The sequence below is a fragment of the Sus scrofa genome, chromosome 15 (genome assembly GCF_054392235.1).
Source record: "Sus scrofa isolate SSC_HxYL_T2T_F1_AM1 chromosome 15, Sscrofa_HxYL_maternal_Yorkshire_Landrace_v2.0, whole genome shotgun sequence".
Taxonomy (NCBI): domain Eukaryota; kingdom Metazoa; phylum Chordata; class Mammalia; order Artiodactyla; family Suidae; genus Sus; species Sus scrofa.
This window is the reverse complement of record NC_139397.1, coordinates 129,391,430-129,403,484: the sequence shown is the minus strand read 5'-3', so window position 1 is coordinate 129,403,484 and position 12,055 is coordinate 129,391,430. Positions and strand designations below refer to the sequence as shown.

The 12,055-nt window shown below is 33.0% G+C and overlaps 1 protein-coding gene and 1 long non-coding RNA gene across 7 annotated transcripts in view; both read left to right on the top strand.

Annotated features, from left to right (window-relative positions):
- The window catches only part of ERBB4 (erb-b2 receptor tyrosine kinase 4), a 1,134,420-nt gene that overhangs the window by 67,032 nt on the left and 1,055,333 nt on the right, over positions 1 to 12,055 (top strand). The window lies entirely within an intron of this gene.
- On the top strand, positions 3,978 to 11,264 carry LOC146396127 (uncharacterized). Its single transcript, XR_014829277.1, has 2 exons — positions 3,978 to 6,650; positions 6,945 to 11,264. It is a non-coding gene; the product is annotated as an uncharacterized LOC146396127 (long non-coding RNA).

Genomic DNA, 12,055 nt, shown 5'->3' with positions numbered 1-12,055 from the left:
GGGCCGAGCAGTTTTCCTAGACATTATTAATGAAGTGATATCTGAGCTGAAATCTCAAATGTAGCATTATAGGCAAAGAATAACTGTTATGGATACACAGTGTGATTTTTATTTTTAAAGATCCCTCCAGCTATAATGTAGAGAATGGATTGGGGAAAGTCAAGAGAGCCTGCTACAATAGTTCAGGCCAGAGATGAGCCATATCTGATTGAATGAGGTGAAAAAGGAGCTAGTAAGAAGTGGCTAGATTCAGAATTGATATGTCATTGTTTTCATTTGATAGGATAAAGCTCCAATAGCTTTTTTCCTGAAAACACACCAATTCAAAATACAAATAAAAGTGGAGACACTTAAACTATTTTTCATCATGTTATTCATACAGTGAAACTTGATTGTATGTTTTCTGTGTTACTGTGTGAGTTGCAGAGTAATTCCTACTTTCTGTTATCTCATAGAGCATAAGAGATAGAAAAATAGGAATGTGGTCTTATAATTAAAATAATAGAATTATGACTTTCTTAATACATGATGTTATTATGGGAATGTTTAGCCTAACTTAATTGTTCAGGGAAGACATCCTGGGGGTAGTTGGTAACAGAAATGAGTATTTGAGATATTTCTAGCAGAGAAAGAATGAGAACAAAGGCAAGGAAGTGAGAAATTTCATGGTGTATGGAGAGATTATCACACAGATCTTACAGAAGATAAAGGGCACAGACAGAAGGCACAACTGGCTATATCATTTGCAGGGTCCAGTGCAAGAAAATGCAGAGCCCCTTGTTAAAAAAACTATCCACAATTTCAAGATGGTAACAGAAGACTGATAGACAAGCACGAAACCCTTCCACGCAAGCAGCCTTGTGTGACTGTATGATGGCATGATGGTAAACTCTAGAGCAAAGTTGGGATTTTGGATAATAGAGGAGGAGCAAGAATTAAAAAGATTCCCAAGTCACCTAGTTTGAATGCTTGGGAAATGTTGAAGCCACCAACAAAAACAGAAGCAATAAGAAGATGTGTCAGGGAATGGTGATGACTGCCTTTTTGCATTTAATCTAATGTGTTTGTGGAGTTTTCTATTGGAAATACCTAACTAGCAGGCAAATGAACCTAAGAATTTAAATTTCTTGGGCAAGGACAGGGCTGGAGAGTTTTGTGCGTGTTGAAATCTGTGAATACATGGCACACACCCACGCCGAAGCTCAGGATATGTTCTCACCACTTCACAGGTTATTCCTTTGGCAGCTGAGGGATACTAATACCATACCATCATGGCAATTCTGGCAATTCTAGTAATATAAACATCAATTAAAGATTTTCTCTGCCAGTGCAATATGAAATCAATACGATTGTGAGATGAGCACAGTCAATGTCATTTCAGTAGCCAGGAAATTAGCTACTTTAAAACTTACTCTTGTATGCCTCCTATATTCACATTTTAATTAAACAATCATTTACTAAATTTCTATTTGCAAGTGTACTGTGTTTATGACATCACCGAGCAAATACTCTAATAAATCACTGTTTTGACTGTATTTTTGAAGGCATATTGTACTATTAATTGGCTTTTCCATCACCTATCTCTAATTTATTATCCCCTCTCTTTAGAGTGATTAAATGAAAATAGTGCCATCAATAAGATAATTCAGAAATGTTTATTTTGTGTTTTATAATTTTCAAACTATCTTTTATATTGTGTTATGTTACGCATTAAAGTATCATTTAAGGAACTTTCTAGAACTGTTTGACTTTTATTAGCTATTATAAAGTGCTTATCAAAGTTATCTTTTTTTTTCTATTCGGAATTAGTGTGAGTACTAAAACCATACAACATGTATAATTTTATGTATAATTTTTTTTTCTATTCGGAATTAGTGTGAGTACTAAAACCATACTTCAACCATACAACATGTATAATTTTATGTATACAAATAGAGCAAAATTGATGTCATGAAAGATTTGTTTTTTCACAATAGTAAGAGCTCTCTATAGATTGTAATAGATAATATTTGGCTAACCCAAAACTACCATAAACTCTTATTAGATGCTCTTAATACATGCTGAGAGAAGGAAATAATAAACAAATGAAAATTCCATCATTAGTAAGCTGTAGTTTTGTCCATATACCAAAATTAATATGATAGTTTTATTCCCAAATTACAAAATTGGCAATTATTTAGAGTAATCAGTAAGTAGTAATTTCATTACCTTATCCATTATGCTTAAGTATACTCCACATTTAGTAACATTTAAAAAAGAAAATTAAAAACTAAATAATGATGTCATTATATAGTATGTTACATAAAACCTACTTACTACGCTATTGGAAAAATCTATTTCATGTTTTTTGTTTTCTAAATTTAATTACATATTTTTCTAGAATTATTGCCCAGATATCATGATGTAAAACAGATTTTCACTTTGTCAAAATGCATTGAGAGATCTATTATGAACTGCTGCCACATTTTGGAAAATGCCAAGTATAGAAACCTGATTTTATGTGCCAACTTTGACAGAAAGGATAAATATAACATTAGTCATCTTGTTTCTCCATTACTGTTTTTATCAATATATTCAGTAAAAACAAATCATATCTCCTAGGCCTGTCAGAAAGAAGGTGAAATAATTTTTACTACAGAATAATAATAATTACCATATTCTGAAGTAATTAGCAATGTTGCATGCTGATGCTTAATAACAATTTTATGTATACAAATAGAGCAAAATTGAATGCTCTCTGAGTTGACAGGCCTGTGCCTTTTCATCTATCTGTTTCAATAAAATAATATATATTTTATTCTGTGTTTAAGTTTCTTAATCTTAAGCAGACCTTTATTTTCTTTTATACTAAACTGTTTTGAAAAGCAACTTAATGAAAATAAGAGTTTGCAACAAATTGCTTGGAGTGTAGGAAATTTTTTTAATTTTAATAAACTCTAGGTACAGCAGTATGGTACAGAAATAAGATAATATTTGTCACATTTATTGCCTGTTTATCACCTGTCTTCTAGCTCAGTTTTATTCAAAGTGTAGTCCACAGCCCAGTTCTGGTCTTTTATAGATAAGTACAAAAATTGAGAGTAATCATTTAGAAATTTTTATAGCAATTTTAAATTGCTGTAACATCCAAGCACATGATCATTTTTCTAGTAATTTATTATTTTCTAGTAATTACATATTTTTAAAGTATTACAGTGTGACAGTTGGAAACTAAACAAACAACTTGCTCCTTTGAAGTACGTAGTCTAAGAAACACTGCTTTTTCTATTTATATACTTTCTACCTCTCAGCACTTGCCTCAATTAAAAATTACTTAAGGTAGGTAATTTTTTTAATAGAACTCCAGATGTCTCAAATTAAATTCTCACATTAAATACTTTTCTTTATTTTCTGCTTATTTGTTTCTATGGAGTAGAAGAAGGCAGGAAGCAATAGTGTAAAGGGGAGGAAGACTTTAGAGCCAAGTAGCTCTGGATTCAAGTGAGCCATATAGCTTTCTAGCTGTTAAAATCTTGTGCAATTTATCTTCACTTTCTGAGCCTGTTTCCTTAACTGTACTATGGAAGGAGTAATCTCCACATCAAAGTTGGGTTGTGTCAATTTATTTTTTGGTTTCAAAGTATTTTAGCTTCCTTTCTGTCACTGTTCTTTCTCTTTATTAGGCAAATTGAATACAAAACACATATGTGAATGGATATACCTTTTTAATGTATTATGCCTTTTTATTAAACCCACAATTAATAGTAATTTATTTTGAATATATTGATTGGCATATGTTGGCTTTGACACAATTACATGTTAAATTACATGTTATAAAATGATACTATTTGACACACTAATAAGATTTCCTGATTTTTATAGAAATAGACTTGCTCAAAGTAGACTAGAGATTCTCAAGTGTCAGTACCATTGTTTCTAATTTGAGTGAGAGGAAGTGCTGATAATGTGCGTTAATTCCTCTCTTTTGTTAACTGACTGGATAATTGGATAAATGTGATTTAGATTTGCCATTGGCTATTATTAAAACAGAAAATAATTATAAAATTGGTAAATTGTTAATGCTAATAATACTGCTAGAATATATATATAATTATTAAATATACACTTAACTGTATTATTAGCTTTAATAAATTACCAGTGAAAATAATCTGTATATAAAATAAACTGAATCTCTTTTATGATTTTTATTTTTAAATTAAATAACAATGGCAACTACAGTCATAAGCAGAAAAGGAATATTTTAGAAGTGGCTACATAATTCATTTATATTACAGTGACAGATTATTTAAAAATACAATCTGGTCCTTATATTCCAAGGATATGAAAACAAGATAACAACAAAGAGATACTTGCATTCTCATGTTCACTATAGCATTATTCACAACATCTAAGCAGCCTTGACGTCCATCAGTGAATGAATGGATAAAGAAAATTATGTGAATATATACAGTGGAATACTATTCAGTCATAAGAAAGAAGGAAATCATGCCATTTGCAATAACATGGATGGCCTTGTTAGACAAATTCTGCATGAGATCACTTTGTAATCTAAAAAAAATAAAGAAAAAAAGATAAAACAGATTCAAAGAAACAGAGAGTAGACAAGTGTGTCACCAGGAGCTGGGGAGTGGAGGAAATAGAGGTTGGTCAAAGGGTGCAAACTTTCTGTTATAAGGTTATATCTCAAAAAGCTGAAAAAGAAAAAAAAAAGCAAGTATGTCTTTTCCACTGAAATAGCTAGGTTATTTCTTTGTAGAGAAGAGAAAGGCCTGCTCTCAGAAGCAAAACTGTGGCATTAGACGTGAATATACTTTTCGGTATTGTAGAGATATTTTATTTGTACCACTAGTAATAATAATAGCAAGAGTGTTTCAAACACATTCTTAATTGTAGTAGATTGTTGTATTTCTATATTAATCATAAATTTCCTCAGGACTGTATGATGCAACTTATATATGCTAACAATATAAAACTGGAGTATAAGTTATTTTAAGTCATTTGCCTATGAGTTCCCATCGTGGCTCAGAGGAAACAAATCTGATTAACATCAATGAGGACACAGGTTCGATCCCTGGCCTTGGTCATTGGGTTAAGGATCTGGCGTTGCTGTGAGCTGTAGTGTAGGCCACCAGCTACAGCTCTGATTCAACCCCTATCCTGGGAATGTCCATACACCATGGGTGAAGCCCTAAAGAAACAAACAAAAAAATCATCTATCAAATATGACTATGTCAAGTTTACTGAGTTTAACCCTATGTTAGAGTTGAATATTAGCCTATTTTTCTTTTTGTAGTCGGTTTAACCAAATATGAATACTCAATTTTCTCTGTTTAGCTAGGTTTCTCCATGATTTGCTAAGTTTATAGGTACGTATTAAAAAGTCCCTTTTTGGAGTTCCGTTGTGTCTCAGTGGTAATGAACCCAACTAGTATCCATAAGGATTGCAGGCTTGATCCCTGGCCTCACTCAGTGGGTTAATGATCTGCCATTGCCATAAGCTGTGGTATAGGTGACTGATGTGGCTTGGATCCTGCCTTGCTGTGGTTGTGGCATAGGCTGGCAGCTGCAGCTCTGATTCAACCCCTAGCTTGTGAATCTCCATGTGCTGCAGATGTGGCCCCAAATAGCAAAAATAAAATGAAATGAATAGAGAGTCCCTTTTTTAACCAGAGGAGCATAGAATCAACCTTTGTTTACACATTTTCAGGTTTAAAAAATATTCTCACCTTGGTACTTATATTTAAGGTAACATAATGTAACCTGTGCTATACACAAAAATTTGTAATAGATGTTATACAATGGATTTTATTTTACATCTTGTTTGTAAACATGAGACTATAACTATATATACATAGTCATTTATAAGCAGTTATTTCTTGAGTTGATGGGACCTAATACCTTAAGATTAAAGTTAAAGAATGTGAAAAAAAGTCTCTTTATTATAAGTTCATGGACTGAAATGATGCTGTTTCTTAAATGAGAATACAAAATATTCCAGTCAAAATGTTGCATTTTTGATAAACTGCCTTCATTGTTCCTCCTGTTTGAGCTATTCTAATCATACCTGACATTCACATGAATGTTGAAGTGATTCTTGGTCTAGGCCAAGTGTGGTATTTTCTCACCTTTATCTATTTTATAAAGTATGTAGTACTTGTAGGCAAGACTAAGGGTGATACTCTGATCTATTACAATATTTTTTATGAATAATAACATCATTTACATTTTATATGAAAGCTTTTATTTATACATACTTCTTTTTAGAGAAATGATATCTGTTCCTTAAAATAAATTTAGAGCATATCCATACTAAGAAAGAAACACATTAAAATAGTCTATACTCCCTTTTCTTAGATTATTAACCTTTAAATGTCTGTCTGCAAAGGGTTCCATTTACTTTTCTACTGGGAGAGCCAGGATGTATTTGGGCCTCAGAGATAACTGGTACTGGAACTAGATTAATGCTGGGAACCAGTGTTCTTATTTTTCATCTATTTGTGCTTCTCATCCTTGTTAGTGTTATTTTCCCAGATTAACTTTCCCTACAGAGTAGAACCTTAGCTTCCACTAGCTTTCAACCCTGGTTTCTTCTAAACTTCGCCAGTCAGAGTTTTTTCTTTTTCTTAATTCCAATTGGAAGATCTCCAGGAGTTCCCGTCGTGGCGCAGTGGTTAACGAACCCGACTAGGAACCATGAGGTTGCGGGTTCGGTCCCTGCCCTTGCTCAGTGGGTTGACGATCCGGCGTTGCCGTGAGCTGTGGTGTAGGTTGCAGACGCGGCTCGGATCCCGCGTTGCTGTGGCTCTGGCGTAGGCCGGTGGCTGCAGCTCCGATTCAACCCCTAGCCTGGGAACCTCCATATGCCGTGAGAGCGGCCCAAGAAAATGGCAAAAAAAAGACAAAAAAAAAAAAAAAAAAAAAAAAAAGAAGAGGAAGATCTCCAGAGAATCTCTGATTGGCCTAACTTTCACTATTTGTAAAATGTATTTCTAGGAAGATTTAGTACTGTGATAGGCAACCCTCACTTGAATTACAAGTAAGTAGAAAATAGTTCCTTCAAGTAAGGTAGCTATTGATCTACATTGGGGCCAATGATGATAGGCCTGTAACTTGGGTGAAACACAGAGGCTGGTATTGTTCCCTAGCTAGATGTGTTGTCAGAAAAGGATTTTTGCCTTCCTTGAAATAGCATAAGGGCTTACAGCTGTATCTTTGCTATATCTTGGTCTGGAGTGAGTAACAGCAAATATTGAAATAATAGACTTGATCTCTGCTCACAAGAGATTTACAGTCCACTTGAAGAGGGATAAGAAACAGACCGAAAATAACAGCCACAAAAAGTCTGCTGTAAACATATGTGATATTGCAGACTATATGTGCAGTTGAATTTCGGAGAATGTCAGGATCAGTATGTACTTGTCTTCTGAAGTTTACTTAGTCTTAACTTAAAGATGCAGTATTAAAATAAGTAGAGCTAAACCAAGTTGGTGTTCCTTCCATAAAGAAGAATGAAGAGACTATATTACAAACAGGAATAAACACAGGATGTGCCCTAAACCATAAGACTGGTTCATTATAGGATTGGAAAAAGTCAAAAAGAAATGGTTGAATATATATGGTGAAAATAGATTATGGAAGTCGTTGAGGATCTGCTTGTGTGTATATTGTTAAAAATACAAATGAACAAATCAATACATTGGTCTCAAATTTGTGGTAGTATTCTCCAAAAGACCTAAAACCATTAACACCATTAACATGCAATGAATAGTTCCAAGAGACTTATCTGTGCAATGATTGTCTTCAGAAAGCAGTAACCCAGGAAATGAGAGTGTGAAAAGCTTTTTGTAGTGCTAAGCATAGTTGGAACCCAAAACATGGCTTTAGAACTGCAACTAACAAGGGAAGGTCATTTTTACTCTGAAGTGGCAGTTGTAGTCAAAAAGTGGAAGTGATATGCGTGTATCACACATTATATCACTGGGACAAACATACTAAATGGAAGTTAACAATTACTATAGGAATGTAACTCAGTGTAACCCTACGTGTTTCAAATGCCTAATTCTTTGAAACTATGTAATTTTAAGAGACATTCAAATACAGAAATTACATAATGGTTTCATTTTGGGAGTTGAAGTATTTTTCACCCTAAATATTCTAAATAGTGTTTCGTGCTACATCTATAAAAAATAAGATGATGCTAATTATAGTAGTAAGAATACTGAGATGTTTATTAGTTGAAAAATACCATCAGTATATTATATGTGTAGACTTTAAAATGCTCTTCCTTAGTTAATTGAAATAAAGAAAAACAAATCTATTAATTGGATGTTTGGCTTTTTTGATCTGTTTATTTTATTAAAAATTGAAACAGTTAAAATTTTGGAAAAATAAGATTGATTCCTATAGCAATACAAATTAGCATTGGCCTACTGATACAATAAGGAAAAAATAACTTTTTTCCTAAGAGACAATTGGTCAGTTTTTTTTTTAAATTGGTAGTTATAGAGAGGTTATTAAGGAATTTATAATGTTCAAATGGTTGCATTTAATTTTAAATTATCTTGAATGTTTTAAATTCCCTTTTAAGCTAATAATTTTCAGTCCTACCTTTAAAAAAGTAAGTTAATATCTAATGCAGATAAAATAGTATACAGTTTCTTTTTTCGTTTTTTTTGTCTTTTTAGGGCTGCACCCATGGCGTATGGAGGTTTCCAGGCTAGGGATCCAATGGGAGGTACAGCTGCCATCCTAGGCCACAGCCACAGCAACACAGGATCCGAGCTGCTCACGGCAACCCCAGATCTTTAACCCACTGAGTGAGGCCAGGGATCGAACCTGCAACCTCATGGCTCTAGTAGGATTTGTTTCCACTGTGCCATGACGGGAACTCCCAGTTTCAAAGGACAGCAAAAGAAATCCTGTTGAAATTGTAATATTTAAAAATTTGTAGAGTTGGATAATAGTTTAATATTATTATACAAGTATTTTATTTACAATAAAATAAAGATTTGGGAACTTTTAGGGTGCTTTAGGCAATTCCAAGGTCTGTAGAATTGGTATACCTAGTTCTTATATCCAATTTCACTTAAAATTTTTAGTTATTTTTCTGCTCTCGGTTAGACATAGTACTGAGCTGAACTCATTAGCTGTTGTCAAAACTCCAGAAATAGCAGAATTAAAACCACTAAATTAATAATATTTAGTAGGAATTAATTGTGCATATAAGAACAGTTTGCAAACTGGGATCTTTCAAAATAAAAACTGATATAAAACCCAGAGGCATGAAGTTTTACACAACAGCTTATAATGTGAAATGAGGAAGTTGTTACCCTTTATAGTGATTGGTTATGACAATGGGGGTTTCCAGAGGGCAGGGGATTGGCTAAAAGTAATTATCTTATACCATTTTTAGGAAGATGACTTGTTTCTTTTGTGATTGTCAGAGGCATTTACAAGAAATAACCTAAGTAAAGTTTCCCTTACGTTCATGAAATAAGCTAGATTTAGTTTTGCTTATGCGGTTTAAATGATTTTCTCTGCTCAGGGAATTCTCAAGTCCAGTCTCCATTTTATATTTGACTTTAACACTATCGTATAACTTTTAAATGAGATATGAAATTCAAAATATAAAACATTCATAGCAGACTAGGCTAGAAAAGGGAAAGTGGGGGGAAAAGAGAGTGATGAAAAAATGTCTGTATATTTGAGACACACAGCCAGAGGATGCTAATTGAAGTATAAGTGGTAAGAAGCACAAATGGGTATTGGATAATGAGGTAATGAAGCCTGGAGAAGCAGGAAAATAGAAAGAGGAGAGAAAGACACACACTGATTGGATCAGATGGTTAAGAAGATGAGCTAGACTCAATGCTTGGCTTTGAAACGTGGTGCCATCTTTTACATGCTTTTGTGACCCTGAGTAATACTAAGTAATTAATAAAAATACTAAGTAATACTAAGTAATACTAAGTAATTAAGTAATAAAAGTAATACTAAGCTTTTCAAAGGATTTTTTAGAATGCAGTGGGTACATGCATAATTTGGGGAAAAGAACTTTGTAAATTATTAAGACAAATAAAATATAACTTACTATATTTTATTTCTGCTTCCTCATTTATTCAGCAAACAGGTATACTGTGACTATTGTTTGCTTTCCATGTTAGCTTATTCATATTTGCCTTCTATAGGAAATTCCAGTTAAAGCAAAACTTGGGAATTTTTCAGGACTTACACTTAGCAATTTTTATTATGCTATTACTTGTGGTTCCCTTCATGAAATTATAATGTTCTAGAGATGAAAAGAAACTATGGAGGTCATTTAGTTCAATTCTCTCATTTTAAAATAAGGAAACAAGCCCAGAGAGGTTAATATAAATGCTGAATTGTGTACCAGGGCATCTTATTTCCTAGCCTCCCTGTTTTCATTCTTCAATACTATAAAACTGTTTGCTTAACATTTACATTTAAGTATGTGGCTTTTATAATATCACGGAACTAGATGGTAGCAAAATTAGATAAGAACCTAGTTTGACTGTTATTATAATATTTCCAATAGTTTGCTAACTCTCAATTTGTGTTTAAATATTACTTTCTATTTTTTTCTTAATCATGTGTTGCCCTTTTAAAATAGATTGCAGTACTTTGGTAAACTTTTACTAATTAATTTAAACAAATATTTTTGACTGCCTACTATGTGTAGAACATCATTGCTATTTTCAAAAGTCATTAACTGGCCACCACCTTTTCTGTGAAGAAAGGAACATTCAAAACCCTCTAGGTAACTAAAACATTATTCTGGGCAGATGGACTCAAAAGATGTCTTTCTATAAAAATGACATGGTTGCCTAAAATCTATAATTTACTTCTAACTATGTCAGACTGAAATACCATTTGACAAGAATTGGTGCTTGCATAATTAGAACTGCTTGAAAACTCAGAGCTTGAAAAGTGAAAATGATTGTAGGAGAGTAAATTTCACCATTGATTCTCTGGCTGCTAAACATGGATACTTTCATGTTGAATTATAAAAATACTAATCTCAGAAATACCATGAAAAAAACCTATAACCTGTTTATAAATGTATGAAACAACAACATTAACAGTGCTGAAATGACTGCAAAATAATTCTACTGGAATGGAACTTTGCTTGGAAATATTCTCTCACCATGAAAAGAAAGAGAGAGGTTTGGGTATAATCAATAAATCTATTTAGATGTAGAAATATATCAACATTTTTGGGAGGTTATAAAAAATCTACTTAAAAATATAAGACAGTAATGAAAAAAATAGAACCAAACAGCCTACTTGATTTCCATGTAATAATTAAACATTTCAATCACTCCTAGCTAAGGTGATTGCATTGCAGGATAAGGAGGAGAGTCATTATTTTTAGACTTCCTGGGGTTACTGATACCCTCTCATGCATAACTAATCCTTGTCGAATCGCTCCAACTAGTTAAACAGAGGAGGCAGTTTCTGTATTCACCTCCAGAGGCATTGACTGCTGATAGACAAGTATTGTGTAGAGTGTCATTGGGTAAGAGCAAGTAGGAAATTGTTCTACCTTAGGGAAGGTTTGAATGTCAGTTAACCTTCCCCTCATTTCTCTATATTCAATATTTAGAGATGGTGATTGAGTTTAAATTTAAAATTTCTCAGTGTCTTTGCACGTATCATAGACTGGATGGTAATTCTGCAATGTGAAATGGGGGCCAATCAATCACCTTTTGAACTGAGTCATGCAGCTGATTGAATGAAACTGGTTGAGGACACACACACAATAATTAGTTTGTGCTTCTTAGATTGTCAGTACTGGGGTTTTATATGATTTTACCACATATGAGAACATGAATGCAGAATAATATTTTAAATCTTTTTTTTTTTTTTCTTTTCTACCAGACGAGCCTTTTATGGACAGTTGAACATCTAAAAGTAATTTAGAAATCCTATGGCAGATGAAATAAATTTGTTGTTCATAACAAAACCACATCAATAAGGACATTGGTATTGAGCTCAGTTATATGTATAACTATAATAAACTGAGCCCCATACTAAC